This window comes from Rana temporaria, chromosome 2, assembly GCF_905171775.1.
Source record: "Rana temporaria chromosome 2, aRanTem1.1, whole genome shotgun sequence".
NCBI classification, from domain to species: domain Eukaryota; kingdom Metazoa; phylum Chordata; class Amphibia; order Anura; family Ranidae; genus Rana; species Rana temporaria.
Window position 1 is genome coordinate 176,583,087 of NC_053490.1, and position 15,643 is coordinate 176,598,729.

Here is a 15,643-nt window from a genome sequence, read left to right on the forward strand (position 1 = left end):
AAGCCCTAATCTGAACCCACTGAAGAGAACATTAACATATTGCATTCAATTAATATAAACAAATAAATTATTTGAATGGTGTAAAGTGCTCAACAAGTAATTACCTTAAAATGTATTATTTGTACTACATTTTATTTTGAACAAGACACCACCAGCCATGTTAAAATCAATACATCAAAATGAGTGTAATTAGTTTGCTGAAAATAATGTAGTGCCTATGTGCACAATATTTAAACACTTTGGAGTTGATTTACCAAAATTTAAGCCTTGGCCACCATGCACAGCTGCACCAGGTGTTGCACTCTCCAGTTGTAGTAAATCAACCCATTTGTCTAAGACTATGGATGAGCCCGATGTTCGAGGCGAACGTAAGTGCTTTGGCCAATCACAGCAATCACGCTCTGCTGTGAGAGCCATGATTGGCCAAAGGTCTGGTGCCTTTGGCCAATCATGGCTCAGGGGGCTGAGTCTACGTCCCACACTATGTAAGGCTGCTTACACAGCAGTCGTACATACAGTAGTTTTATGAATAAGAGCAGCAAATGACAATTGTAAAGGAAAAAATGTAATTTAAGCCTAGGTTCACACTGCTGCGAATTCAAAATCGCGGTAAAATGCGCGATTTTACCGCGATTTTGCGGCCGCGATTTTGCGGCCGCGATTTTGCCGCGATTTGCCGCGGTTTCGGCCGCAATTTAATGTAAATCGCGGCCCGAAATCGCAAAAAGTAGTACAGGAACTACTTTTTGAAATCGCAGATGCGGGGTCGCACTGATTAGGACAGTGCCATTGCCGACAATTGCCGCCGATTTGAGATGCGATTTGACATGTCAAATCGCATCTCAAATCGTTCCAAATCGTACCCAGTGTGAACCAGGGCTAAAACTGCTTGCAGCTGTAATGTATTGCCGGTCCCCCAAAACACCTTGTCCCCATGTTGATGGGGACAAGGGCCTCATCCCTGCAACCAGGGGCATTGCTAGGTGGCAAGAAGACCAGGAGCTTCAGCCCGAGGCCGGCACCGGAGGGGGGGGTTGGGGGTGGTGCGGCGGCGGGGCGGTTTTGGATCCGGGATGGTCATGGCGCAGGTTTTTTTGGCTGGGCGGTGGGGGGTAAGCTCACTTGCTGGTTGCTGCCTGGCTTACCATTGCCCATCAAATTTGAACACTAAACTCACCTACCTGACACACTGACCATTACACTGACTACCTGACATACATACACCTACCTGACATACACTGACATACATTCACCTACCTGACATACACTGACATACATACACCTACCTGACATACATACACTGACATACATACACTGACATACATACACCTACCTGAGATACAGTGACATACATACACATACCTGACATACACTGACATACATACACCTACCTGACATACACTGACATACATACATACACCTACCTGACATACATACACTGACATAGATACACCTACCTGACATACATGTACCTTCCTGACCTACATACACCTACCTGACCTACATGTACCTTCCTGACCTACATATACCTACCTGACATACACTGACCTCACCTACCTCACCTACATACACTCACCTACCTGACATACATACTTTACACTCACCTACCTGACATACATACACCTACCTGACTTTGCATTTTGCATTCACATTTACTTTGCTGCCCGTTGGACCTAGTTGCATTTTTACCTTGCTATCACCCGATTGCTCCTCCGCTGGCCTGATCTCTCCCGATCTATCTAAGAGCCGCCCGCCCGAGCTCTGAGTGGGGATCATCTCAGTGATGTGGCGCGGCGGTATTGTAATTCCTGCATTCTGGAGCTTGCAGCGCCTATGATAGACGTCACACGTCCCGCAGTCCCGGCATTGGATCAGTGGGATGTTCATCATAGGCGTTGCAGGCTCCAGAAGGCGGGACCTGCTATCGCACTCGGCAGGACTCGGCCACAATCGGCGTGGCGGCACTCGGTCACACTCGGCAGGACTCGGTCTCGGCGGCACTCGGGATCAGAACGGTCCCGGTGCTCGCTGCTCGGGGCTAACAATTTTACGGGGACCCATTCGGGGGTCCAGCGCCCTAAGCCCGGGCCTAACGACGCCCCTGCCTGCAACCCTTGCCCGGTGGTTATGGGGGTCTGAGGGCAGGGGGCTTATCGGAATCTGGAAGCCCCCTTTAATGAGGGAAGCACCCTTTAACAAGGGAACCCCCAGATCCCGGCCCCCCACGTGAATGGGTTTTAGGTACACCCAGTGATGTAAACAGGTGACTACCACCCTCTTCTGATGTCATGTGATGTCATGTAATGTCACGTAATGTCAGAAAGCCTGCATTACCCTAAAAGCAGATGTAAACCCATGGATTTGATAGTTTCAAAAAACTGTTAACATTTCCAGCATGCCGGAAATGCTAGCTGTCATATTGGTTGTGCTCTCAACCAAACTGTCAAACCATCCAATGGCTGGTGTCATAAAGGATCACATGTGCAGCATCATAGCAGTTGCAGATTGAATAGGCCAAGATACCCTGCAGTGCTAAAAATGACAGCATCTGCATGCTAGCCAATTTGATGGCTCCATCTACTGATATATATCAGTGAGGATGTCAGAATTGATCAATAAATGTATATTAAACAAAGGATCCTTATGGCCCGTACACACGTTTCGAATATCGGACGAAAATGATCGTCCGATGAAGGATCGTACGATTTTCGGATCGTGTGTACATTACTTTCGAGAGCCGATGACGACAGTTCATCTGATATTATTCGATCGGACATGCACGAAAATTTTCCTCGTACGATGTCAGATCGTACGATTTTCGTTTAGTCAGTACAGTTGTCGTCTGAAAATACAATACAAATACATTACAACACATGACATCACTTCCGATTATTGTTTTCAGTCGTACGAGAATTTTCGTGACTTTAATAATCTATTTCATTTTACTTGCGACTATTAAGCGAAAAAAGTCTTACAATCCGTCGTACGATATTTGGATCGTGTGTATGGGCCATTAGGGGGTTGTGAAGACATCATAGTGAAGGGGTGTGGTGGGTGTGTCTTGGTATGTATGGAGTCTTGTGTATTTTTTAAATACAGTAGCCAATCTCTCTCTCTTTCTCTCTCTAATGAGCCCCAACCAAGAAACAGGACTTTGAGGATGCATAATACACATCTATGCTTTTATTTAGTAATTGTCCTTTATGTAAGTGCTTCTTTTAGTACTTTTGTTATTGTTATTATCATCTTAATAGGGGGCTATAGGAAAGAAAAAAAAACATTTATTCATAACACAGGTTAGGAGTTCCTTTCTAAAACAAAACAGGATTATGCTTTAAATTCCAATTCTTTGCTACCTTTTGTACTGAGCATGTGATCTTATCATTTCATGCTTGCATGCACATCATAAGTCATAGGCGTAGTGGAAAATAGTCACAAGATGTAATTAGATTAAAAGTATGCTTCAAAGTGTACCTTTTGCTAAGTCTGTGTTTCCATATTAAGAATATCATATTCTTTCATTTCTGGCTGTATGACAACAATGGAATTTGCTAGTCTTATATGGTGCTCACAAGAGATTTTTTTTTTTTTTTTTTTTTTTCAAAGTAAAATTGTTTGACAGAAATCCTTTGGGCTATTTAGGCACTGAAAGGTTGACATGTGTCGCTTTTATTAGTACAGCCCAAAAATATTCTGTGCACAAAGACAAGGTAAAATTTTGCCACCTCTACAATGGCCTTCTTAAGAATTCATAGATCCCAGAGTAATTATGAGAGACCCACCTTGGAGATTAGAATTATGTCATTACCATTTTCGAATGTAAAATATATTCGATTACAATTTTTTTTTCATTGCATACTGTATATATGTTCAGATCCTTACGTTGTAATATGCTTAAATGTTCACCCAATAAAAAAAAAATGTGGAACAAAAAAAAAAAAAAAGAATTATGTCATAATCAATATCATTAGTAAATGCAATTCCTTGTAAGTAATGACGGACACAAGTTGTATCCAACTATTATCCAGAGTACAGGCAATGCATTTTAAAGGTTTATCTCTTTCTCAAGCACAACCCCCTCTTTTCCTTCAAGGAAGAAATGCTGCTACTAACATCAGGACAGCTATAACAGATCCACCCAACAAAAGTGACAGCCACAAAAATCCCTTTTCATCCCGGCCACTGGCCAAAGCATGCAACCTGCAGTTCAACTATCTTCCTTCTGTCTGTTCAGCAGCATTCAAGCTAAAATGCAAGTTTCTACTTATTTTTAATCTAATAATGATTTCATTGAAAGATATGTGCTTGCTCTGTTTTTTTTTTCTTCTATTTACTTTAGTCTATAGATACCCTCCATCTGATTTAGTGCTGTTGGATTTCAGTGCATCCTTACGTGAATCGTTTTCATCCCAAACATATACAGTATGCTGGAGACTGCCACCAACCTATTGCCCCCAAGGATTAGGGTGACCACGTGTCCCGGATTGCACCGGGACAGTCCCGCATTTTGCAGGTCTGTCCCGGGCACATTCATTCCAGGACAATACAGTGTCCCGGAATGAAACTGACACAGCCACCTCCCGGGCCAATCTGATGCCCCCAAAAAAGGCCACCACATCACCGCTTTACTCAATGGCAGTATTGTCCTGGCCGGGGATGCCTGGAGGAGCACAATCTCGCCCCCTGCTTGTGATTGGAGAAATCATAAATCCCGCCTCTTGTGTCCAATCACTGTGCTGTGATTCGTTACAGCACAGGTTGATTTTTGGGAAGGGAGGGTGTCCCTGAATGGTAGTTTGGAAATGTGGTCATCCTACCAAGGATACAATTAACCAAGTACTGGGAACTTTATTTTATTTCAATAACATTAGTGCACCATGGAAATTCCAAAATATACCATTAGTTGATATGGCAAGCAGGTACCATCACACAATGTATTCAGCTCCAATGTAAGGTAAATGAAAGGCAGGCTTCAGCTCAGATCCCAGCCCAATAGTCATTCCTCTCTGACATGTTTCACCCACTCTGGCTGACAAGGCCTTGACGATATTTATACCTCTGTTATCATTCCATATTATCTGGTGGGGGGAAGGGTTCAGATCAGGATAAAATGGCTTTTCTGTCTTTCTACTGTTTAATCAAAATCATATGAGATTATGTTTAGTTTTGCATTATCTGGCTTAAAGAGCTGGTATTCAGCATTGGAAATCTGCCTTTAGGTCTTATTCTTTCCCAGACTGATTGGAAATGAGTTTGATGTCCCTGTTTGTCAGCATTCTGTATTATTTAAGTGTAATGTGTACAATACCTGTGGGTGTCTGCAACAGACTCAAATCGTGAACAAAAAATTGAGAACTGTGAAACGCCTATCCTAACTCACAATTTTATCCTTAACAACTTTATCCTTAAAGTTAAAGCAGTCAGAAGTAATCAGTTAGTTTATGTCAGAAGGTTTATAGACGTAATCCACAACCTTGTACAGTACCTAAGAGAACTGGGTTTATTGCATTTCAGGACTGCAGAGCCAAAAACACATTATATTGTGCAAAACCTCCTCCTCTCCTACACATAATGGCAATATGCATAGGTACAGGCACTGTGGCTCAATGCTTCCCTATGTTGGTTCTTTGTTTTGTTTGTTTTTTGTGTTATTTCTGTTACTATATATACAGCACTATAAACACTGGATCTTGCAACATTAACCTCTTCAGGCAAAAAATTGTCTGGTCATGAAAAGTCTGACCAGACAATTTTTTGCTATAGAGCACTGACTTACTTTAACTGACAATTGTGCGGTCGTGAGATGCAGTACGCAAATAAAAATGTCCTTTTTTGCACAAAAAGAGCTTTCTTTTGGTGGTATTTGATCACCTCTGCAGTTTTTATTTTTTGTGCTAAAAATAAAAAAAAAGGCAATTAAAAAAAAAAAAAAAAAAAAAAAAATTTTTGCTATAAAACACATCTAATAAACAAAAATCTTATATTTTTTTTTTTTGTTGGTAAAAAAAATCCTAGTAAGCGTCTATTGCTTAGTTTGTGCACAAGTTATAGCTTCTACAAACTATTTGATATTTTTAAGGATTATTTTTATTTTTTTACTAGTGAGCAGGGCTAAATAATACAGTGATCAGGGCTAAATAATATGCACTGTAACTGTACTAATGACACTGGCAGGGAAGGGGTTAAAATCAGGGGCAATCAAAGGGTTAAATGTGTTCCTTGGGAGGGCTTTCTAACTTGGGGGGGGGGGTGCTTGTACTGTAAGAAGACAGAGATTCATGTTCCTGCTTGTTTACATAGGCATACCGGCATTCTGTCTGCCTCAGAAACGATCGGTGGGTCCCGGACACAGGAAATAAACTCACATACAGGTATGTGATTTCACGCTGAAGTGCCGTCCTGCTGCAGATTGTATGCATGGGGCGGTCCAGAGGCAGTTAAACACAGCCATCACACTGTTGATTTTGCAAAGTCGTTTCGTGTTCCAAGGGAATTTTATGAAAGTTTACTTTGCAAGGAATACTCATTCATGTGTAAGGAAATTAACTAAAGTGATGCTATAGGTTATATATTTTTTTTAAAATAACAAACATGTCATACTTACCTCCACTGTGCAGCTAGTTTTGCACAGAGTGGCCCCAAACAGCGTTTTCTTGGGTCCCCTGGTGGCCAAGGGGGTCACCTTGCGGGTGCGCTCCCGAGTCCTGCATTCAGTGTCCATAGCCGCAGAGTGCGGGACTCAGCCCCTCCCCCCGGCGCCCACAACATTGAAATTGATTGACAGCAGTGCAAGCCAATGGCTGTGCTACTATCAATTTATCCAATGAAGAGCCAAGAACCCTGGCAAAAGATCCAGTGCGTTCGCGACGTGGGACTTTCCAGGGCTCAGGTAAGTAAAATGGGGGTCGGTATTAGTCAGATGTTTTTTCACCTTAATGCATAGGATGCATTAAGTGAAAAAACAGGAACCTTTACAACCCCTTAAACTAAGGGACAATTCCATTACAAAGGGAATATCCTATTTGCTTTTAATAAATCAAACCCTATGTGTCAAAATTTGTAATGAGCTGAACACCACTGGGTTTGGGTCGGGTTTGCTGAGCATTACTAAGGTTCGGTTGTCCAATCTGAACCTCACTAAAGTAAATGGGAGCTAAATCTTAGAAATCAGTATTGGTCTTTTGCTGTACTAATAGGTAAGGGGTTGTTAAACAAATGGCTTGGCAGTACCATGGGGAAAGTAAAAAATAAAAACATAAATAAAAAAAATCTGTTTTGGTCGGAGCAGCAATTTTAACCACTTCAGCCCGAAAGATTTGGCTGCTCAATGACCAGGCCATTTTTTGCAATACGGCACTGTGTCGCTTTAACTGACAATTGCGCGGTCGTGCAACGCTGTATCCAAACAGAATTGTTTGGATACAGCGCTTGTCCTTTTTTCCCCACAAATAGAGATTTCTTTTGGTGGTATTTGATCATCTCTGCGTTTTTTTTTTTGCACTATAAACAAAGAGCGACAATTTTGAAAAAAACACAATGGGCCGGATTCATAAAGAGTTACGCCGGCGTATCAGTAGATACGCCGACGTAACTCAGAATCTAGGCCCATCGTAAGTTTAAGTGTATGCTCCAACTGAGATACACTTAAACCTAGCTAAGATACGACGGCCTGCGCCGTCGTATCTTAGGGTGTAATGTTTCCGCTGGCCGCTAGGTGGCGCTTCCGTTATTTTCGGCATAGAATATGTAAATGACTAGATAAGCCGATTCATGAACTTACGCTTGCCCGTCACAGTAAAGATACGCCGTTTCCGTAAGAGATATGCCGCGTAAAGATAAAGCTGCCCCTAGGTGGCGTATCCAATGTTAAGTATGGCTGTCGTTCCCGCGTCGAAATTTGAAAATTTTACGTTGTTTGCGTAACTCGTCCGTGAATGGGGCTGGACGTAATTTACGTTCACGTCAAAACCAATAACGTCCTTGCGGCGTACTTTGGAGCAATGCACGCTGGGAAATTCCACGGACGGCGCATGCGCCGTTCAGGAAAAACGTTAATCACGTCGGGTCACCAATAATTAACATAAAACACGCCCCCTCATCCTCATTTGAATTAGGCGCGCTTACCCGGCCCCATTTACGCTACGCCGCCGTAACTTAGGAGGCAAGTGCTTTGTGAATACAGCACATGCCTCTCTGACTTACGGCGGCATAGCGTAAATACGATACGCTGCGCCGCCGTAAAAATGCGCAGAACTACCTGAATCCGGCCCATTATTTTGTACCTTTTGCTGTGATAAATAGCCCCATTTTTTTTTTTAAAAAGCTAATTTTTTCCTCAGTTTAGGCTAAAATGTATTCTTCTACATATTTTTGGTAATAAAAATCGCAACAAGAGTATATTGATTGGTTTGCGCAAAAGTTATAGCATATACAACATAGGGGATAATAATGGCGGCAATCTGCGACATTATGGCCGACATATCAAACACTTTTGGCACATTTTTCTTTATGAGGGTCTCAAATGGATGTAAAGATGGCCCCACACAAAAAAAAACAAAAATGGTGGGGGATCCCCTAGGTTCCATATCAATCCCTTCTAATCTGATATGGATTTTAATCCTCAACCCCATGCATAAAAACAGGAAAACAAAAAACATGGCCCCTTCCAAGCTTACCATTATCCACAAATGCAGCCTCACAGGCCAGGAAAGCAGGAGTGAGGATGCAGCCCCCTTTCTGAATCATATTAAGTCTCATGTCTTCAACATGATGTATAAATCTTGATGTAGAAATCTTGCCACTGGACCCCCTGGACAAGCACCTTGTTCCCATGTTACTGAGGACTAGGGCTCCTTCTCCACAATTGTGGCCCTGTGGTTGTGGGGGTCTGCAGGTGGGAGGTGTTCTGGAATCTGGAAGCCCCCCTAATGGGAATGAGTAAGAGGTAGTAAATGTTGTCACAATGGAAACCCTGTGATGTCATTAATCAAATATGGTCATAAATGAGGGGCCTAAATGAGGGGGTATGTGCATTTATATTTATAATGAAAAGTGTACAAACTTCATGATGTTCACCAGATCTTAAATATCTTGTAACTGTGAGTGCAGACCATGTTAAAGACCACTGAATATTAAGATAACTATAGCTCTCTACATAGCCCCAGATGCTAATGTAAAACAGGCACTGAACCATTTCATAATCAACAGTCTACACTTATAGTGTGAGTTTCAGTAGACAATTTTAACAAAACTAAATTAAGAAAAGCTCTGCTTGAGGAAAAAAAACTGTGCAAAAAGTTTTAGCTACAGCTTACAGGGCTAACATCCTATGGTGCATCGACCCATTTTTTTGTATGACTACTGTTTATAATCCTCTTATTAATCAGTCTGAGTTGATTGTTTAGACAGTGAGAGATAGAGAAATACTGCAGGATTTCTTTGAAAATACAAACTGGAATATATTTGCATAAGATGATATAGAAGAGTATACATATACTGTTTTATTTTACATAAGGTGTAGTGTAGACTGTACTCAAGAGATTTGTATATTAAGAAAACCATAAATATTCGAGTATAAGCCGACCTGAATATAAGCCGAGGCACCTAATTTTACCACAAAAAAATGGGAAAACGTATTGACTCGAGTATAAGCCTAGGGTGTCCATCTGCATGCCTCACTGTGCCTCACTTTGTCCATGTGCATGCCTCACTGTGCCTCACTTTGTCCATGTGCATGCCTCACTGTGCCCATGACTCACTGTGTCCATGCCTCACTATGCCCATGCCTCACTGTGCCATGACTAGACTGATGTTTAACATGGGTGTCTATGGAAGAGGCGCCCGGCTTTGAAAAATCGGTGTACCATCGCTTTAAACAAAATAAATCCTTCTAAGTACCCAAAATAACAATAAATCAAACACTGAAGTTATGTGAATAAATTATGACATATATAACATATCCATGAGTGAAAACAATAAATTGAAACAATTGAAAGTGCAATTCCCACTTAAAAGGCTCCATATTAGCATCACACAGGGCATAAAGAGAACATAACAGCAAACACCATACTTCAGTATTTTAAACACGACCCTGTCTTGGTGAAGGATTAAGTATGGTTCCCTGCATGAGAGGGCCGCCAACTCTGAGGCCCGTACACACAACCGAGTTTCTCGGCAGAATTCAGCCAGAAACTCGATCAGAGCCGTATTCTGCCGAGAAACCCGGTCGTGTGTACACTTTTGGCCGAGGAAGCCGACGAGGATCTCGTCGGGCCAAATAGAGAACATGTTCTCTATTTCCTCGTTGTTCAATGGGAAATTTTGGCTCGCCGTGATCCTCGGCGGCTTCACAAGGAACTCGATGGGCAAAACGATGTGTTTTGCCCGTCGAGTTTCTCGGACGTGTGTACGGGGCCTGGCACCCTTCTAACTGAGGTGATGGCCATAAGTAAAGCTAGTTTGCTCGACAGCAAGTCTAATGGATTTCCTTAATAGGTTCATGGCTGCTTCTGTAACACAGACAGCACCAAATTAAAGTCCCAAAGCACACATAGGTGACTTAATGGGGGGGTAAGCAAGGGTTGCTCCCTGCATAAAGGTTTAGATAAGTGAATGGGAGGTTAAAGGCCTCTGAAAAACACTGATAGGGCCTAAACTTGACATCTGATTGTAATCAAAGCCAACTTGATTTCCACAGCTGACTGTAGAGAAGAGAGAATTCTCCCACACACATATTTTTAAGGATTATCTGGCTTCGCACCAAGCACTATAAGTCTTCTCGACCTTATGATAAATGTTTCTAGTGACAGTTTTTCTAGCATTCACTAGGGTTGAAACTACAGATCCTGAGATACCATGGTCCTTTAACACCCTGGCTTCAATAGCCATGCCATCAAATTTAGAGACTGTAAATTGGGGTGGAATATAGGACCTTGAGACAGTAGATTGGGGCGACATGGAAGCATCCATTGCCTGTCTATTTTCAGTCTCACAATGGCTTGTGTCACCAAAATGACTGGAACCCCCTCTTTCCGAAATCCTGCGCAACAAATGTGGAAGGAGAAGGATTGGAGGGAATGCATAAACCAGGGAGTACTGTCTCCATGGAACTATCAGAACACCAGAGGATCCCTTGTTTGGGACACAAATTGCTGTAGCTTGTTGTTGAATCTGGATGCCAATAGGTCAACCTTTGGCCATCCCTATTGCTGGCTAATTTCCTGGAACATCCCTGGGTGTTGGACTGCCAATATAATCGGCACATGTCCCTCTGCCCAGTCTAGTATGTGGTTCACCTCCTTCAGCGCTGAATGACTCCTGGTACCGCCTTGGTGGTTTATATAGTACACTGCAGTGGCATTGTCAGACTGAACCCTGATAGGCCAGGACCGTAGGGCCAGACGTACTGCCCATAATTCCAGGATGTTGATGTGCAGGATCTGTTCTGTCCCTGATTATTTTCCCTGACCTGTGAGCCCATCTAGGGTAGCTCCACAGCCTGAGAGACTGGCATCTGTAGTCAGTACTCTCCACGTTACTGGGAGAAAGGATTTTCCCTTTTGCAGCTTCTGATCTTGCAACCACCAGTTTAGGCTTAAGCGTGCCTGAGGTGATAAGCACATTGGATAAATAAGGGCTTTTCCTCTCCTCATCAAAGCCAACAAGATGTCTTGTTGTAAAGGCCTGGAATGGAACTGGAGGGTTGTCTGGTGCCCCTTAAACACAGAGCTCCATGTCCTGTCAGGGAGAGGAGACAGATGTTGTGTCCCTTGTACATAGGGACACAGCATCGGTTACCTCCCCCAGTCAGTCCCCTCCCCCCACGGTAAGAATCACTCCCAGGGAATACATTTAACCCCTTCCTCGCCCCCTAGTGTTAACCCCTTCCCTGCCAGTCACATTTATACAGTAATCAATGCATTTTTATAGCATTGTTCGCTGTATTAATGTGAATGGTCCCAAAAATGTGTCAAAAGTGTCCAATGTGTCCGCCGCAATATCGCAGTCCTGACAAAATTCGCAGATCGCCGTATTACTTAAAAAAAAATAATAAAAAAAAAGTCAGAATTATATCTCCTATTTTGTAGCCACTATAACTTTTGCTCAAACCAATTACTATACGCTAATTGCTATTTTCTTTTTTACCAAAAATATGTAGAATACATATCGGCCTAGACTGAGAAAAAAAAGTAATTTTTTTTTAAAAATGGGATATTTATTATAGCAAAAAGTAAAGTAAATAATTTTTTTTTCAAAATTGTCGCTTTTTTTTTGTTTATAGCGCAAAAAATAAAAACCGCAGAGGTGATCAAATACCACCAAAAGAAAGCTCTATTTGTGGGAAAAAAAGAACGTCAATTTTGTTTGGGAGGCACGTCGCACGATTTAAAGCGAAGCAGTGCTGAAAGCTGAAATTTCGCCTGGGCAGAAAGGGGGTATATGTGCCCAGTAAGCAAGTGGTTAATAGTTGTATATTTCACATCTTCTGTTATATTATCTATCCTATTCTGTAAAGGTCTTAAAATGGAAATGAAAGGAGTATATTTTGGTGACAAAGCCTGTAAGGTCCTTAGAGAATCTTCTATGTTAAGCAGACAAACATGTTGCATTTAATCACTTGGTCCAAAAACAATCAGGGCCCCATGGCTGAATTCCTTAGGTACCCTTTCAGTTGCAAGTGTTAGCCTTGTCATCCAAGCCAGAAAGGTTTAGGATAACAGAGAATCCAAAAAGCAGCAACAATCCCAGTAAAAGCTTACTACATTGTACGGAAGTGCATCTGTGTCCTAAACCCATAAACATCAGGGGTGATTTTAAAAGTAGCAGAAAGACATCTACTTGCACCTAAAAAGGATGTGAATTAGTAAAGCTGTCAACAGTGTGGGAGAATCAGAGTTTTTTTTTTTTCTCCATAATTATAATTTAACCTTATATCACATCAGAAAATTGTACTGGGAAATTCTAAAACCTAGATCTAATAGAGAATTTAGTATTATATGCTAAGAGGGACAATTAAGCTGATTGATAACATGACCCAAAATGGCCATGTCAAAAAATAGATCTTAATAAAGCTATTAGTCAGAGGGCACATAAGATTAAAATGTCAATTATCAAAGTGGTTTATTGTAACTTAGATATGCATGGGCTATCTTCATTTAAAAATACTGCATCTTGGCATTAGATTGTGAAGCCACTTGAAAAGAGAATGATGTCACCACAAGATTACAGCATTGAAGAAAAACTCTTGGATTCACAAAAGCAATTAACAAAATTTCCGAAATTCATTCGTTGTTAGAGAATTTAGCTGTTTAGGAAGTCACACAATGTCATTTAAGGACATCCTTTACAATAATATAACTGTGTATACAGTATATGTCAGCAGAAATTACTGCTTTTTCTGCAAAATAAACTTAGGTAGATACCACATTAATGATGTTAAAGAATCACAAGCAAAATATTTTTCCTGTGGTGAACAGTTTGAAAAAAGTCAAGCTCATTATTTGCTAGAATCCTAGCTTGGACGGATGCTAGTGTGGAAATCACTTTTTAAAAATGATGCTGTCCTTGAAGTCATCAGTGGAAAAATCTGTTTAAATGTCTTTTTTTGTAACAAAAAAGCTACAAACTAATGAAAAACAAATCTGTGAAACAATGGGGTTGAGTTACTAAAATCAAGTGCAGCTGTGCATGGTGGACAATCAGCTTTTAATATCAGCTTGTTGAATAAAAACCTGGAAGCCGATTGGTTTCTATGCAGAGCAGCACCAGACTTTGCACTTTTCGGATTTAGTAAATCAACCCAAATGGATTGCAGCTTATTTTTGATCCCCCCTAATTATATGCATGCAGGTTTACTCTATCTGCAAATATTATTGTTTTTTTTATACACAGATAGAATAATTACTTTGCATACATTTCGAAACTGTGTGAATTCTGTTGGCATTTGAAGTGTTTGAAATACTTTTAAGATCATTCAAAGCTGGTTGGCAGGTGCATTTGACCTGCAGATTACCTCCTTCTTAATTGCATTAAAAAGTCTTCTAAGTTTTATCAACAATCTTTAAGCTGCTTTTGTATTCCCATTGGCTTCTATGATGTAAAAAAAAAAACTGGCCATATTTCTTCCTAGAGCTGATAGGTCTGCAAATATTCAGACAAAACAAAAATTAGCAATTTAGTAATTTGATTATCATAAACTAAATCACACCTAATGCCGCATACACACGATCATTTTTCGGCATGTAAAAAACAACATTTTTTAAAAATGTCATTTAAAATGATCGTGTGTGGGCTTCACATCATTTTTTGGGTTCTGAAAAACGACAAAAAAAAAAAATTTGAACATGCTGCATTTTTTAACAACGTTTTAAACAATGTAGTTTTTCAGGTTGTAAAAAATGATCGTGTGTGGGCTAAAACGACGTTAAAACCCACGCATGCTCAGAAGCAAGTTATGAGATGGGAGCGCTCGTTCTGGTAAAACTAGCGTTCGTAATGGAGTAAGCACATTCATCACGCTGTAACAGACAGAAAAGCGTGAATCGTCTTTTACTAACACTAAATCAGCTAAAGGGTGACGTCATCTGAATGTAACTTCTCCTTTATAGTGTCGTCGTACGTGTTGTACGTCACCGCACTTTGCTAGAGCATTTTTTTTAAATGACCGTGTGTGGGCAACGTCGCTTTAATGATGAAGTTGAAAAAAAATGTTGTTTTTTCTACCTGCTGAAAAACGTTGTTTTTTACACGCCAAAAAATGATCGTGTGTACGCGGCATAAGGGTCCATGCACACTGAAGCTAAAAAAAGCTATAAAAGAACGGTTTGGGATATGGCTTAACTGCTTCCTATAGCAGCAAAGTGCATGCACATACAGACAGCATGCAAGTGTAGACTGCTGATCAGAAATTGATTGTTAGAGGGGAGAGCCCAGTATTTGTCAGGTACAAGTAAAAATATACACATTATTTTTTACAAAATGAAAAAGTAGCCAATATATTGAAATCACTATAATATCAATTGAAGGAATGCAAACGCAACCAGTGAAGAATAAAAATGGTCATGAGCACTTATGTGCTTGAAATCCAGAATCTGTCAGACCTTGTATACTTGGGATGGCTTGGCAGGAGGGGTAGACAAAGAGGAAGGATAGTATTGTGGTGTTCAGGACCAATGGTATGTGCAGGGAAACATGGAAGGAGTTTTGAATCTACGGTTGTGAAGGCAAATTTAATTTATAACAGACATGATTGATTCTCTCGATGACAGTATAAGATATGCAATGTGCGGTAAATTTCATATATGGGACTTTAGGTTGAAAATTTTTCATAGGAATTCAAACCATGTTTTTTGGTTGAAGACCTGAAGCCTTATGCCAGTCCAAACCTTTTGTGTCTAGCAGCAGATAGCTGAAGCTGATTTTGAACCGAATACCAGATCCAATACATATTATTCTGTAAAGCATTGAAGGCAGGAACTTCCAGAGGACAAGGCATTGGCCAGGGTTAACATAGGTGTTAACCATAAATGATGAAAAATTGTCCCTGAGTACTGGTATTATGATGATTAAAGCCTAGTACACATTACTATTTTTTTTTCCATTCAACCCAGTAGGGCTGAATGAAAAATAACTGACAGCTCAGGAG